At 41.7% G+C, this 14,701-nt stretch overlaps 1 pseudogene; it reads right to left on the bottom strand.

Moving 5' to 3' along the window:
• Window positions 1-11,852: 11,852 nt before the first annotated feature.
• Window positions 11,853-14,235, bottom strand: LOC136455078 (uncharacterized; annotated as a pseudogene).
• Between the last annotated feature and the right edge of the window lie 466 nt (window positions 14,236-14,701).

The following is a 14,701-nucleotide window of genomic DNA, read 5'->3' as shown; positions in this document are numbered from 1 at the left end:
TGCATGTGTTGCATCAACATTGGAGGAGATGGAATGGAATGCGCAAGGCAAAGGTATAACCTAGGGCATTTTATTTCACTAGTCATAGGTGTGTAGAGAAGTTTGTGACCAGGTTTAGGATAGATGGCCATACTATCAAGAGGGGCAAACTTGTTTGCATATTGATCATCTAGTGCCACTCGAGTGATCTAACTTTGCATCGTCGCTAGGATTGAGTGGCGTGGCAAGTTGAGTGGCTAACCCTTTGAAAAATGATTGTGAAAATGCTAACACACATACACATAGCGGTGTACACTTAGTGGTGTTGGCACATTTCCAAAGGAGATGAAGTTGGAGTTGATGTGGATCAACTCAGCAATGAAACGGAGGCGAGAAGGGTTTGAAACTCCACCGGTGGAGTGTCCACCCATAGAGTGCGGACAGTCCGATAGTGCCATTGGCACCCTATATAGAAAAGATAGGGTCCCACAGAGTGGACTGGACTCTGGTCACGCAGTGACCGGACGCTGGGTTCCAGTGTCCGGTCAGTAGTAGCGGTCAGCGGGCAGGCGTCGGTCATTGACTAGACACTGGCACTGGAAGTGACCGGATGCTGGCCATATGCATCCAGTCAGGGTGACGTATGATGATGCAGGCAGAGCAGTGTTGGTGGAGGTGACCGGACGCTGGTGCTGCATCCGATCGCGACCGACCGGACGCGTCTGGTCATGTCTGGTACCTTACTAGAAACGACCGGACGCTGGGGTTGCTAAGTTCGATCAGTTCAAGCTGCTGCGTCCGGTCGATAGATGACCATTGAGATCGAGCAAACAGTATTTGAAGCAGGGACATGTGGCGTGCATGGCATGACCGGACGCTGAGGTCCAGCGTCTAGTCGATCGGACCAGAGCGTCCGGTCGTCCTGACTTTTGCCCAGTGAAGGGGTAACGGCTCTATTTGCTCGTGGAGTTATAAATAGAAGCCATGGTCAGCCTTGGGCCGGTAGCTAAGCACACTAGAGCCTTGGTGGCTTATGTAGTAGTGCTTGGGAGCCCTCCATCTCACATATACTTGATAGTGATCATTCGATTATGTGAGAGAGCGATTCTAGTGTGATTGCATCATAAGGTTGCATCGAGTGGCACTAGGTGGTGCTTGAAACTCTTGGAGGTTGCCACCTTCTAGATGGCTTGGTGGTTGTCTCCGTTGAAGCCCACAAGAAGCTTGTGCGGTGCTCCAGAGAAGACCTTTGTGAGGGGCATTGTGCTTGCCCCGCGGGAGCCACGAAGAGCAACTTTAGTTGAGCGTGTCATTGAGCTACCCTCACTTTTGGGGTAGGTTCTTGCGGTGCCCAACGTGCGGGCTTGGCGGGTGATGCCAATTAGTCGCCGAACCACCAAACAAGTAGTCAACACAATGGGGACGCGGCGTGTTGGCAAGCACGTGAACCTCGGGAGAAAAATCATCGTGTCAATATTGTTCTTCTCATTGGTTTGCATCCTCGTTACACAAGCTTGTAATTACTTTCATATACATTTTGCTTGTGTAGTTGCTCTTGTAACTAGTTAGCTTGTGTAGCTTACTAATTACCTTCTTGCTTGTGTAGCATAAAAGTAGCTCCCTTGCATGGCTAATTAGGTTTGTGTAACCTTGTTAGTCACTTTACTTAGTTTGTGTAGCTAAGTATTTGCGCTCTCTAATTTGGCATTGGTTGCCTTGTTATTGAGCATTGCTAGTGAGCTTAGTTGGCTTTGTGCTTTTGCTTACTAGCATGTGTAGGAGCTCCCTTGTTGCTTAAAGTACTAGTGGCATAGGTTTGTGTGACCTTGCTCCTAGAATTGTTTAGGTGAGCTCTAGCTAGCCCGGCACCTTTGTTGCTTAATTAGTATCTTTGGAAGGTGCTAGAGAACATAGATAGAGGGGTGTAGTCTTGGCTAGACTGATAGTTCTAATTCTGCACTTGTTTTGGTTAGCCGATGCGATTAATTTTAGAAAGGACTATTCACCCCCTCTAGTCCGCCATCTCGACCCTACAAGTGGTATCGGAGCTAGGTCTCTCATTTGTGGTCTTCACTGACCTGAGAGGATGGCGGTTTATGGGCTAGATGTTGATTGTCCACACATTTTTTATGGCACACACTTTACACGATGAAAAAATTGGATGATATACAATTTTAAGTTTATTTGCCCTCAAATGTGGTGGATGGTAGATGTAGGCTTTTCTCATGTGTTGGATGAAGATAATCTAACTCAAGCACAAGAGAAATGCCCAGATCTCGACATCCAAGCTACTAACATCATGTATAGATCTTTGCATGATTGTATATTTGGAGAGATCATTGACATGAAGACCGCCCATGAGATTTGGAGTTATCTAAATGAGAAGTATGGGACGGTCTCCAATGATGAAGATGAGCCCAAGAAGGAGGTGCATGAGTGTGTTGAGCATAACCACAATTTGGTGATTGTGGAAGATTGCTCCACCTCATGGTCAAGTGATGATGATGATGATCGATCTACTACAAGTTCACTTGATAAGGTTGATGATGATGCCACAAGTGTTGCAAGTGATGATGCTACCCCATGCACACTTGATGGTGATGATGGTTCATGCTCAAGCCATGATGAAGATGCTACTACAAGCTCTCCAACTACATCACCACATTGCTTCATGTCACAAGGTGACACCAAGGTAACAAATGACAATGTGGTTGATAATGTTGATTCATATGATGAGCTTATTAGTAGACTTTCTAGCATGACCATGTCTTTAGAAAATGAGAAAGCTAAAACATTGAACTTAGAAAACAAAAACTCATTTCTAAAGAACTCCTGTGAAGATCATAAGAAATTACTTGATGCTTATAAATCTTCACATGATGAGCTAAAATTGAATCATGAGACACTACTTGCATCTCATGATGAATTATTAGAACAACATGCTTCTCTCATTAAAGTGTTTACAAAGAAACTTAAAAATAATGAGAGCTCATCACATGGATTAAATGATAAATTGTAAAATGTTGCTAACCCTTGTGATGTAGGCAAGAAGCATGTATCTACCTCTTGTGATGATTTATTAGATATGCCATGCTCTTCACAATTAGATGCTTGTTCTACTTCTATGTCCAAGGAGAACAATGAGCTCAAAAATGAAGTGAAGAAATTGAGCAACAAGCTAGAGAGGTGCTACAACTCAAAAGTCACCTTTGAGCACATGTTGAAGACTCAAAGAAACTATGGTGATAAGTGTGGCCTTGGCTTCAAAAAGAAGATGACAATGAGCGAAAGAAAGAGAGAAAGAAAGATGAAGAAGCTACAACAAAGAAAGCTTTCTCATACCATGTGCTACCAGTGTCATGAAGCGGGACACCTTGCAAATGGTTGCCCTAACATTGAGAAGCTTAAGAAGATAAAAGAAGAAGATAGGCTCAAGCATGTGAAGTGCTTCAAGTGCCGTACTTGGGGTCACCTTACCTCAATGTGCCCAACCAAGCAATTGGTGAAGCAACAAGTGAAGCCCCAACCAAAGCCATAAGTTGAGCAAGAGAAGACACCCCAAGAGCAAATCAAGATCAACCATGAAGATAGTGGTGATTTGATGATAAAAAAGAAGAAAACAAGAAGGGGTGGAAAGGCAAGGCATCCAATGCAAACTCAAGATGCCAAGATGATGAGCAAGAATTGAGATGAGAAGAAAGATTATGCTCACATCAAGTGCTTCAAGTGTGGAAGTACGGGACACTTTGCCTCTAAGTGTCCTACCAAGCTTGAGAAAAAGGATCAAGCAATCCATGAGAGGCAAGGCAATGAGAAGCACCATATGAGCAAGGAAGAGAATGCTCAATCAAAGAGAAAGTGCTACTCATGCCAGGAAAGGGGACACATGGCACATTCATGTCTGCTAGGTGATATTTCTAAGCCTATTTCAATTATTGATAATAATGTGCTTAGAAAGGATGGAAATGGTACCTCTATGGTTGCTATTGTAAAACATCCTGCTATTCATACTAAGGCTATGCCTAAGTATGTTGCTCCTAACTTGAGAGGACCCCAACTTGTTTGGGTACCATCAAAAAGTGGATGATTGATTGTAGGTACCATCGGCATTGGAGACTTAATTCAATCGATTTCATATTGATCATCATATGTTGAGTCAAGATATGAAGCCTAGTGCACATCCGAACCCAATGCCAAGTGAAAATTGAGTGAAGTCTAAGTGCTATCAACATACAAGTGCTATAATTCAAGTTGTTGGTAATTTATTGGATATATTTGATTACTTGCAAATAATTAAGTTGAAGCTTGCTAGTTGGATGATCATGAGCTAACCAAGGTACATCTCTTGTTGATCATTTTATCTGGGTGCATATGAGTTGATTGAATTGGATAAATATGCAATATTGCTTGCTATGAGATGATTGAATGAATAATTGATTAGTAGTCAAGTTTGGATTGATTTGCGTTGGATAAGTTCATAAGATAACATTTAGTAAGTAGATTAAATGGATTTATATCTTATGAAAGTATTCAAACAAGTTAGTTTCAAGTTTGATTCATACTTGATGAAGTATAGCTCATGTGATTGAAATCTGTCCTATATTGCAAAATCTGAGTGAGCTGTGATCTTAGCCATGTTTGAGTAATCAAAACTTATTGGATTGGCATAAAAATTGGTGTATATGCTCTAGACTTATGGTATAAGATGCTGTAAAATTTTCATAAGAATTGGATAAGGAATGCTTTAGTTTTGGAGTGGATCTTATCAGCTATAGTGCAGCAATTTTCAGCATATAGCAGTGGTGGAAGAATTGAAATCGGGTAGCAATTTAGAAGTCAAATGAAGCTCAAATTTTTACATCTGCTAGATAACTTAGTAAAGCACATCTCCACCAAATTTTATGATATTTGGATTTGTACTTTGGGAGATATGCTTATTTCTTTGAAGGGTACAAAATCTATCAGAAAAGTGACAAATGTTGGATTGATCTAGAGTCACTTTGATTGAAAGGTCCTCAAGTTGGAAATATGTTTACAAGTGTTTGAGGTACCTAAGTTTGGTTTTGAGATGATCTAGAAGCATGACAAGCAAAGAGTACAAGGCTATTTGATTATGGAGTGTACTTTGCACACATTCGGTACTCAAATTGAAAGATCAAGATCAAACTCAAGATGAAGTTGAAGTTTAAGTTCTAGTGACTATTGGAAATCATTTAGTAGAAAGAAAAGGACTTAAACAAGAAGAAAGAAAAGGACTTAAAGAAGGAATCAAGGTTACTCACCAAGTTAAGCCCATCACTTGGATCAATCAATCAAGTCATTTCAAGTGAGTATCAAGAATGATTCTTGGAGAGAGGTCACTTCTCCCTAGTGTAGGGGCTTGCCGCCTATGCGTAGGTGAACCAAGTATGGTACTTGGAAGGCTAACATGAAAGTGGTGATCTGAGGAACATTTGAGATGCTTAGTTGAAGCAATCAAAAGGGTTGATCAAGAAAAGCAAGCAACGCCTAAAAAAGAGCTAGTCATGATATTTCAAGTGGTATTCTCAAATTGATGCTCTCATGCAAGCAAAGATCAAAAGATAAAGCAAGCCAACCACAACAAGAAAGTGCACTTGATCATAAGTGGTATTCATTTCATATGGGTGAAGAGTGGAATTCAAAATGGTATCTATTGGTCTTCACTAAGCTTATAATTGGACTTCACATTGCTATTGGAGTAAAGAATTAGAATCTATGTGACTATCCTCTACTCCAACATAGCAAAGATATCATTGTAATGTGCATGATCATTTCATCCCTTACTAGTATGCGGTTAGTGCATATAGTTCATACTTCATAGGATCATGCATAACAAATGAAATGTTTAAATTCATAACCTACCACTATTGCTTGAATTATTACTTGATCTAGTGGTTAGTATATGAATTTGTTCATGAGCTAGTGATCCCATGTACTTGATCTAATTTGGATTGCTAACAAGTGATAAGTACAACATTGGCAAGATAACTCTTGCAAGAGGTGTGAAGAAGCTTGTCATTGGTTCAAACCGGACTTGGAAGCTTAAGCAAATCAATTTAGTTCAAGTCAACCATAGAAGCTCATGATAGTGATAAGAGTACAAGCACAAGACAATAATGCAAATAAATATTTAGTTTGTTTGTTATATGTGGTATCTAGACTCAAATATTTTATCAAGAATCTACAAGTGATGTCTAGATCAACTCACAAGTGATATCCTATAAGTGGTACTCATGAAGATAGCAAATGTTCAAGAAATGGTTTTTATTGATAAATCCAACAAGTGGTTCCATACTAGAAGATTCTTTCAAGTGATATCACATCTACACATAATATCAATCATGCAAGAAAATGGTTCCACAGGTGATCCTCAACTTTAAGTGATCATCAAATGAAGAATGCATCCTTCACCTACAAGAGCTCAAGTGTATCAAATAGATGACCCATGCTATCACATAGGGGGAGGTGTCCCACAAATTGATATCAAGATAAAAAATCTTATGTGTGGTGTCTCAAGAAGCCCTACACAAGATATAAGTGGTACAAGTTACAAGTGGTATCTACAAATGGTGTCATTGCAACAATTAAGTGATGTCCATAAAAAATGCAAGATTCAAGCCTCAACCATCTACCCCAAATGCATACCTTTGCATCAATGAGAAGCACACCTTTTATAGAAATTGATGACAAAGGGGGAGAGATTGTACAAAGATATGAAAGCTTTGAGATTGAGATTGTACAAGGGGGAGAGATAAGGTATAAAAGCACAAAGAAGTAGAGGTTGGACATGGACATGGACAAAGAGGGAGCAACATTGAAGAAAAGAGATGGATCAAAATTCTTGGACAAGAGAAGCACACAAGTAGGGGGAGCAAGCTCATGAACTTGGATTGATTGCATTTGATATGTGTGTATTTATGTGCTTGCTTGCATTGCATAAGCTTTCAAATTCAATATGCATGCTTGTGTGGTGTATGCTAGTTGTAGAACTTGAATGATGATTTGATAACTAGTATGCATAGGATGATAGCTAGACACTTGGTATGCTTTTCAAGTAATGCTAGTACCTTGCTTTTAATGTTGATCTCACAAGGTATCTAGTGCTTTTATTTCCAAGTGATATCTAACTAACCATGGTGCTAACGATGAACTTAAAGGTGCAACTCCGATTGGTACACGCTTCAAAGGTTTATTCTATACACCTTAGCATCATTTTGTAGTAATTACTCTCCCACAATTTTAATCTATGCATATGTGCGACCTTCAAATCAAACACTCTAGCACATATGTAAGGGGAGCTAATACTAGCATCTTGGGTTTGTGGTACTTGTCCAAAATCATTTACACATGGTAAAATTGCTTGGGCAAGCAACATGAATCCAAAAGAGCTTAATTTCCATATCTTTGTAGAGTTGTCATCAATTACCAAAAAGGGGAAGATTGAAAGGTCCTTGTGTGGTTTTGGTAATTGAGTGACAACCTAGGTGGACTAATTGTGTTTATGTGAGATACACAGGTGATTAGTCCATAGGTACATATGTGTGAGCAACATATGCCGTGAAGGTGAAAATGGCTTGGAGATATTGCAAAGCTCACACATGTGATGATGAAGGAGCTCATTGCACATGAGACATGACATTGCGTCATGTGATCAAGGTGGAGAAGATCAAGACAAGACTTGGCTTGATGGACCGGTTACAAGTGTGAAGGACAAGTCAGAGGCTTTGGAGTGATAGACCGCATGGTGGTGAAGCTTAAGCAAGACTTGGCGCCGATGGATGAAGGTAATGGTGAAAAGCAAGTGAAGTCAAGATCGATGAACCAATATGATCACGTGATGATATGAAGTGGATTATATCATTGTTGATTGTGTTGGTGCATGTGTTGCATCGACATTGGAGGAGATGGAATGGAATGCGCAAGGCAAAGGTGTAACCTAGGGCATTTCATTTCACCGGTCATAGGTGTGTAGAGAAGTTTGTGATGAGGTTTAGGATAGATGGCCATACTATCAAGAGGGGCAAACTTGTTTGCATATCGGTCATCTAGTGCCACTCGAGTGATCTAACTTTGCATCATCACTAGGATTGACTGGCATGGCAAGTTGAGTGGCTAACCCTTTGAAAAATGATTGTGAAAATGCTAACACACATACACATAGCGGTGTACACTTGGTGGTGTTGGCACATTTCCAAGGGAGATGAAGTTGGAGTTGATGTGGATCAACTCGGCGATGAAACGGAGGCGAGAATGGTTTAAAACTCCACCGGTGGAGTGTCCGCCCATAGAGTGTGGACAATCCGACGATGCCACCGGCGCCCGATACAGAAAAGATAGGGTCCCATAGAGTGGATCAGACTCTGGTCACGTAGTGATCAGACACTGGGTTCTAGTGTCCGGTCAGTAGTGGCGGTTAGTGGGCTGGCATCAGTCATTGACCGGACGCTAGCGCTAAAAGTGATCGGACGCTGGCCGTATGCGTCTAGTCAGGGTGACATGTGATGACATAGGTAGAGCAGTGTTGCTGGAGGTGACCTGATGCTGGTGTTGCGTCTGATCATGACCGACCGGATGCGTTCGGTCATGTCTGGTACCTTACTAGAAATGATCGGACGCTAGGGTTGCTGAGTTTGATCAGTTCAAGCTGCTGCATCCAGTCGATAGATGACCATTGAGATCGGGCAAACAGTATTTGAAGCAGGGACACGTGGCGTGCATTGCACGACTAGACGCTAAGGTCCAGCGTCTGGTCAATCAGATCGGAGTGTTCGATCGTCCTGACTTTTATCCAGTGAAGGGGTAACGGCTCTATTTGTTTGTGGGGTTATAAATAGAAGCCATGGTCAGCCTTAGGCCGATAGCTGAGCACACTAGAGCCTTGGTGGCTTGTGTAGTAGTGCTTGGGAGCCCTTCATCTCACATATACTTGATAGTGATCATTCGATTGTGTGAGAGAGCGATTCTAGTGTGATTGCATCGTGAGGTTGCATCAAGTGGCACTAGGTGATCGAGTTACAAGCTGGTGGTGCTTGTTACTCTAAGAGGTTGCCACCTCCTAGATGACTTGGTGGTGGTCTTCGTTGAAGCCCACAAGAAGCTTGTGTGGTGCTCCAGAGTAGAGCTTTGTGAGGGGCATTGTGCTTGCCCCGCGGGAGCCATGAAGAGCAACTTTAGTTGAGCGTGTCATTGAGCTACCCTCACTTTCAGGGTAGGTTCTTGCGGTGCCCGACGTGTGGGCTTGGCAGGTGATGCCAATTAGCCGCTGAACCACCAAGTGAGCAGTCAACACAATGGGGACGCAGCGTGTTGGCAAGCATGTGAACCTCGGGAGAAAAATCATCGTGTCAACCTTGTTCTTCCCGTTGGTTTGCATCCTTGTTACACAAGCTTATAATTACTTTCATATACATTGTGCTTGTGTAGTTGCTCTTGTAACTAGTTAGCTTGTGTAGCTTACTAGTTAGCTTCTTGCTTGTGTAGCATAGAAGTAGCTCCCTTGCGTGGCTAATTAGGTTTGTGTAACCTTGTTAGTCACTTTGCTTAGTTTGTGTAGCTAAGTATTTGCGCTCTCTAATTTGGCATTGGTTGCCTTGTTATTGAGCATTGCTAGTGAGCTTAGTTGGCTTTGTGCTTTTGCTTACTAGCATGTGTAGGAGCTCCCTTGTTGCTTAAAGTACTAGTGGCATAGGTTTGTGTGACCTTGCTCCTAGAATTGGTTAGGTGAGCTCTAGCTATCCCGGCACCTTTGTTGCTTAATTAGTATCTTTGGAAGGTGCTAGAGAACATAGATAGAGGGGTGTAGTCTTGGCTAGACCGATAGTTCTAATTTCGCACTTGTTTTGGTTACCCGATGCGATTAATTTTAGAAAGGACTATTCACCCCCCCTCTAGTTCGCCATCTTGACCCTACACTTAACCTATTGGATGGGTGACTCGAAACCATCACCCTCTTCCTCCTCTTCCTCTTCTGAACCTTGTCGTTGCCTTCCTCGGTCCAACCTCGCTCGTTGCTTCGCCCGTCGCTTCGCCTTCTCCTCATCTTTCTTCTTCTTCCTCTTTTCATCTGTGGTGCGGTTCGTTGCCCTCACGGCCGCATGCTCTGGCAGCGGCACAATAGAGGCTCAAAAGCCCAACCTCGCTGGCAACTCAACAAAGCCCACATCTGGTCACATCATGGGATGTCTCGAGATAAGAACACAACGTTAGACTCCTCTATCACTTCATTGATGCGCTGCACGACCTTGCTGTGGTAAGCCACCCCTAGGCGAGCACTGTCCCGCCGAGCTATGTGTCGGGCGTCATCCTATATAGCGGGAGGGTGCACACCATCAGCAGTGCCACCCTCCTTGTGTGATACGCCTCGATGACACCGGCCCTACGAAGACCATGGTTCTTCAGGAGCATGATGGCATCTAGGAGGTCATGGAGCATTTTATTTTTTCCTTGTCGGGGGTCCCCACCCCCACACCGATGGCGTCTCTTCGATTAGGTGTCTGGTGAAGTCTGACAAGGGGGCGGCGACGTCATTCTTCACGTAGAACCAAAGTGTGTGCCATCCTTTATTGGACCTCGACAGTGGACCGATGGCCTCACTACAAGGTTTTACCCCTGATGCAACGGCCTAAAAGCGTTGCAATATACCAAAAATGGTTGTGAAAGACAAAATTACAACAAAAAATTTTTGTTGGTAGGCATTGCCATAGTAACCATTGGGAAAGGTTTGCCCAACGACTCTCTTTGGTGTTGCAATAGATTTTCCCCCTATTGCAACACCAGAAATACCTATTGCCACGAACCCAAAGTGTGGCAATAGGTGCACTATCAATGATATTTGGTGTTGCAATAGACATTATTGACACGCATCAATAGCATTACAATAGATGGACCCTCTGTTGCCATGCTATCTCGGTGGTTGCTATAGGTGGAACTGTCTATTGCCACGATAAATATTTGGTTGCTAGAGGTAGCGTCTCTATTGCAATGATCAATACTGGTTGCTATAGGTGGAACCATCTATTGCCATGATAAATATTTGGTTGCTAGAGGTAGCCTCTCTATTGCAACACTAAACATTGTGGTTGGTATAGGTGCATCCGTCTATTGCCATGGTAAATGTTTGGTTGCTAGAGGTTGCCTCTCTATTGCAATGATCAGTACCGGTTGCTATTGTTGGACCCTCTATTGCCACGCTAACTATTGTGTTGCTACAGTTTGGAGACTCTATTGCAACGCCCACTATTCTGTTGGTATGATGTTTTTTGCAACACCATTTGTTTGTTGCTATATCATATATTGCAATGCCAAATTATTTTGTCGATAGTCCATATTGCAACACTTTGTTTGCTTCAAACAATAATTGAATGCCGAACAATATATGATGAAAGAAGCATTTAGACATCCATTAATCCAAAATATGCTTTGTTTGTACAACTCATTAATGAAACCACATCCAATATCAAACTTAGTTGTATCTGACGCACAATAGCTACTTTGAACAGTTCAAAATGTAATAAGCTATGTGTAGCACTGTAGCAAAGGTTAGCTTGACATTGACCATCCATCAGTTGTGCGCTCCACTCAAACTCTATCTTGCTCCTGAAATAATCATTAACATTAGTATATTCAGCAAATAGAAACTTAGTATTTAGCTAAGTATCATTTTACTTTATAGTGACAGGAACTAGCCAACTAAATCTGATTCAGAAATATTCATAGGTAGTGGAGTCAAAAATCACCTATGCTTTGCCAGCTTGTTGATTCCTTTTGGATAATGCTCGTTTCTTAGCCGCAGCATCCCTTAGTGCTTTAGTAGTAGTAAAACTAACTGTCATATCCCCTCCTTTGCTACACGTCTAAGATGATGAGTGCTTCTCCATCTGTTTCCCTCTCCAAAATTTTGCTGCATGCAGTATCCTAACAAAGGAGGACAGTTGAAGTAGTTTATTGAAAATGATTTTGTAGGGGTTCACTTTGCATCAGTTAATAAGGTTTGTACAAACTATTATATACTCACATAGACATTCCTAGATTCTTGGCTTGTCCATTGCCCATTCTTACTGTGCGTGATCATGAAAAGGTCCGAATCATTTGGCTCATCACCAGTTATTGGGTCCCTCTAATTAGGCAAGAATGTAACAAATTAGTGATATTTCAAAAGGTAAGGAAGCATGGTCATGTGCTTCTGAAGTTATTACCTTCTCAAAGCTACACTGAGAAAAAGTCTTTGATCCTGCCCGATGGTGTACCTTTACATTCTGCCGATTCCGATAATTCTTGCAACTAACCCTCTGCACAAGGAGTTGATTATAAAAAATATTGCAATGTACCGAAACATAGCCTTTATTTCATCAAGTGCAAATGGCAAGAATAAAGTAAAGGTCATCAAACCTGAAAATTTGTCTTGCCAAAATACAAAACCAGATAGTGCCATTCAACAATGTCCAACTCTTCTGGCTTATGTCTCATTCTCTCCTCATAGGTGGTGTATGCCCTGTACGTAGCACTAAATGTTGCTCGCCATCCTTTGTAATACTCATTAGTGATGGTCCATATCTTTTTCCTATTTTCTTCGTTATTCTCAATGTCCCACTTATGTTGTTCAACATATAAAACATAAATTCTAGGTTACTTCTTAAATAATTTGGTAACAAAACTATGTATGCTAGCAAAAACAAATCAGAAACTTACCATCATATCAGATACTATTGAATTTTTGACATCTTGGTGGATATCCTTCCATGTTCTCACCCCAATGAGTGGTGCTTTTTTCCTTATGTACACTACTATTTCATTAGTAAATGTGTGTGCGTTCTCACCTACATCTCCTCCACGTCTAGAGAATTAGACTTTAAGCTTCTGACTACCCTACTTGGATCTCTTGTGGCTGGCTGCCAATCCTTTCACAGTACCTCGTGCCTTCCTCTTTTGGGAGTCTTGTCCATCGAAACAATATACAGTGCAAGAGATTAAACAAAATCATTTATATAGGGAAAACTGAACTGAACTAAACATCAAAATAAAATCACAATAAGCATCGCTTACTATCTCCCTGTGTTTTCTCATGCCGAGCATGTGATGGCTAGTTCAGAGGTGGTGTTGGATTGCTATCTTGACTTGAATTTAGTAAATTTATCTGATTTGTAGGGTTGTCATATGCACCTACAGACAATAGGTCACAAGTGTAAACTATAAATGTATTGCGAAGGACTAATAATAAGTTGGTTGACATTTTGGGAAAAGAAGGTATATATTACTAATTTAATCTAGTTTTCCTTGCACCCTTAACCATTCTTTGTAAGTCTTGACTGTGTCATCCCTATATATATCTTCAAAATCTACGAAAGCCATGCTGCTATTAGTGATTTGGCCATTGCAATATAATATAATATAATAATTCATAATAGGGCAGCAACATAACTTACCCATGCCTTGGCCCTGTCTATGCATATTATTAAGCCACACCTTGTAATCATCAAGTGACTCATCTATGGAATGTTCACTATTTGATGCCACAGTTCTTGGCAATTTAATGGGTGTTATGTCCATAGTTCGCTCTATTATTTGATCCCTTGACAATACTAATCTGACCTCCCTCTCCTCTGCATTACTTGATATCATTGCATTTGCATCGACATCATATTCGATATCGTTTAGTGTTGCTACAGAGTTATCACTTCTCCTCTTATAGTACAAGTAGTCCCTGGTACCATACCCCAAATTTGATTTCATTGTTATTAAGTTACCAAATGTGAGCTCGTCCCTGGCTATTGTATATTGAGCAAATTATTGCCCCCCCCCTCGGTGCCCCCTTGCAAGTGAAAGAAACAATCCATGTTTGTTCTGAGCTGTCATAGAATGTAATAAGAAACATAAGCACACCCTAAACAATATTTAAAGAAGGAACAACTTGAGAATGGCAAACAATAATGTGTCCTTCATATTATTGAAGCATCTCACTACTGTTTATTGAAGGATCTCACTATTATTGAAGTAATTTGTCAAATTCTAAATCATTGCAGTAGCATCCAAACAGACATTGTGTCGTTACCTATCGTCGTCCTGAGTGGAACGCCGGAGGTTTTCTTGTGATTGGCTGCCATCACCTCCATCTTCATCGGCAGGAGGTGTCGCTGTCCTGGACGAAGGTGTTTGAAAAAGCGACATCGTCGGCCTAGGTCTGGACAATGAAGCAGGTGTTGGCATGTTGAACGCAGGTGACATCGATTGAGTCTCCATTGATGCAATCTGCAGTCCAACTACATTGAACAAATTAACTACATAGACCCATAGGTACATGCATTACTCTTTCATAAGTGAAAAGTGAATAGATCAATGGCCATAGGGTTGCCATAACTTTGATGAAGAGGAAGTCTGGGAGTCCTTGAGGCTTGAGCACCGACGGTGGGGAGGCACGTCGCAGCGGCCTCTGGGTACGGGCAGTCCTGCACCGGCACCCCTCCAATGATGATGATACGGTGAAGACAAGTGGCGGCGGTGGGTGTAGATCAGGAACCGAGTTGGGGGAGGGTAAGGAAAGAATTGGAGGAGATGGGGAGGATAATGAGGAAGTGGGGATGTTAAGATTCATTTTGTTCGCATAATGGGCGGGGTATTAGGCGGTAAATGGCTACATGCGGGCGCCAAGCCAATTTTTAGCAAAAATTACAAAACAAATAAGTGGAAAAAGGGTGGAGAACAAGGA

Source organism: Miscanthus floridulus, chromosome 5 (assembly GCF_019320115.1).
Source record: "Miscanthus floridulus cultivar M001 chromosome 5, ASM1932011v1, whole genome shotgun sequence".
In the NCBI taxonomy this organism is placed as follows: Eukaryota; Viridiplantae; Streptophyta; class Magnoliopsida; order Poales; family Poaceae; genus Miscanthus; species Miscanthus floridulus.
Note: the sequence above shows the minus strand (reverse complement) of the source record. Positions and strands in the feature narration are given on the sequence as shown.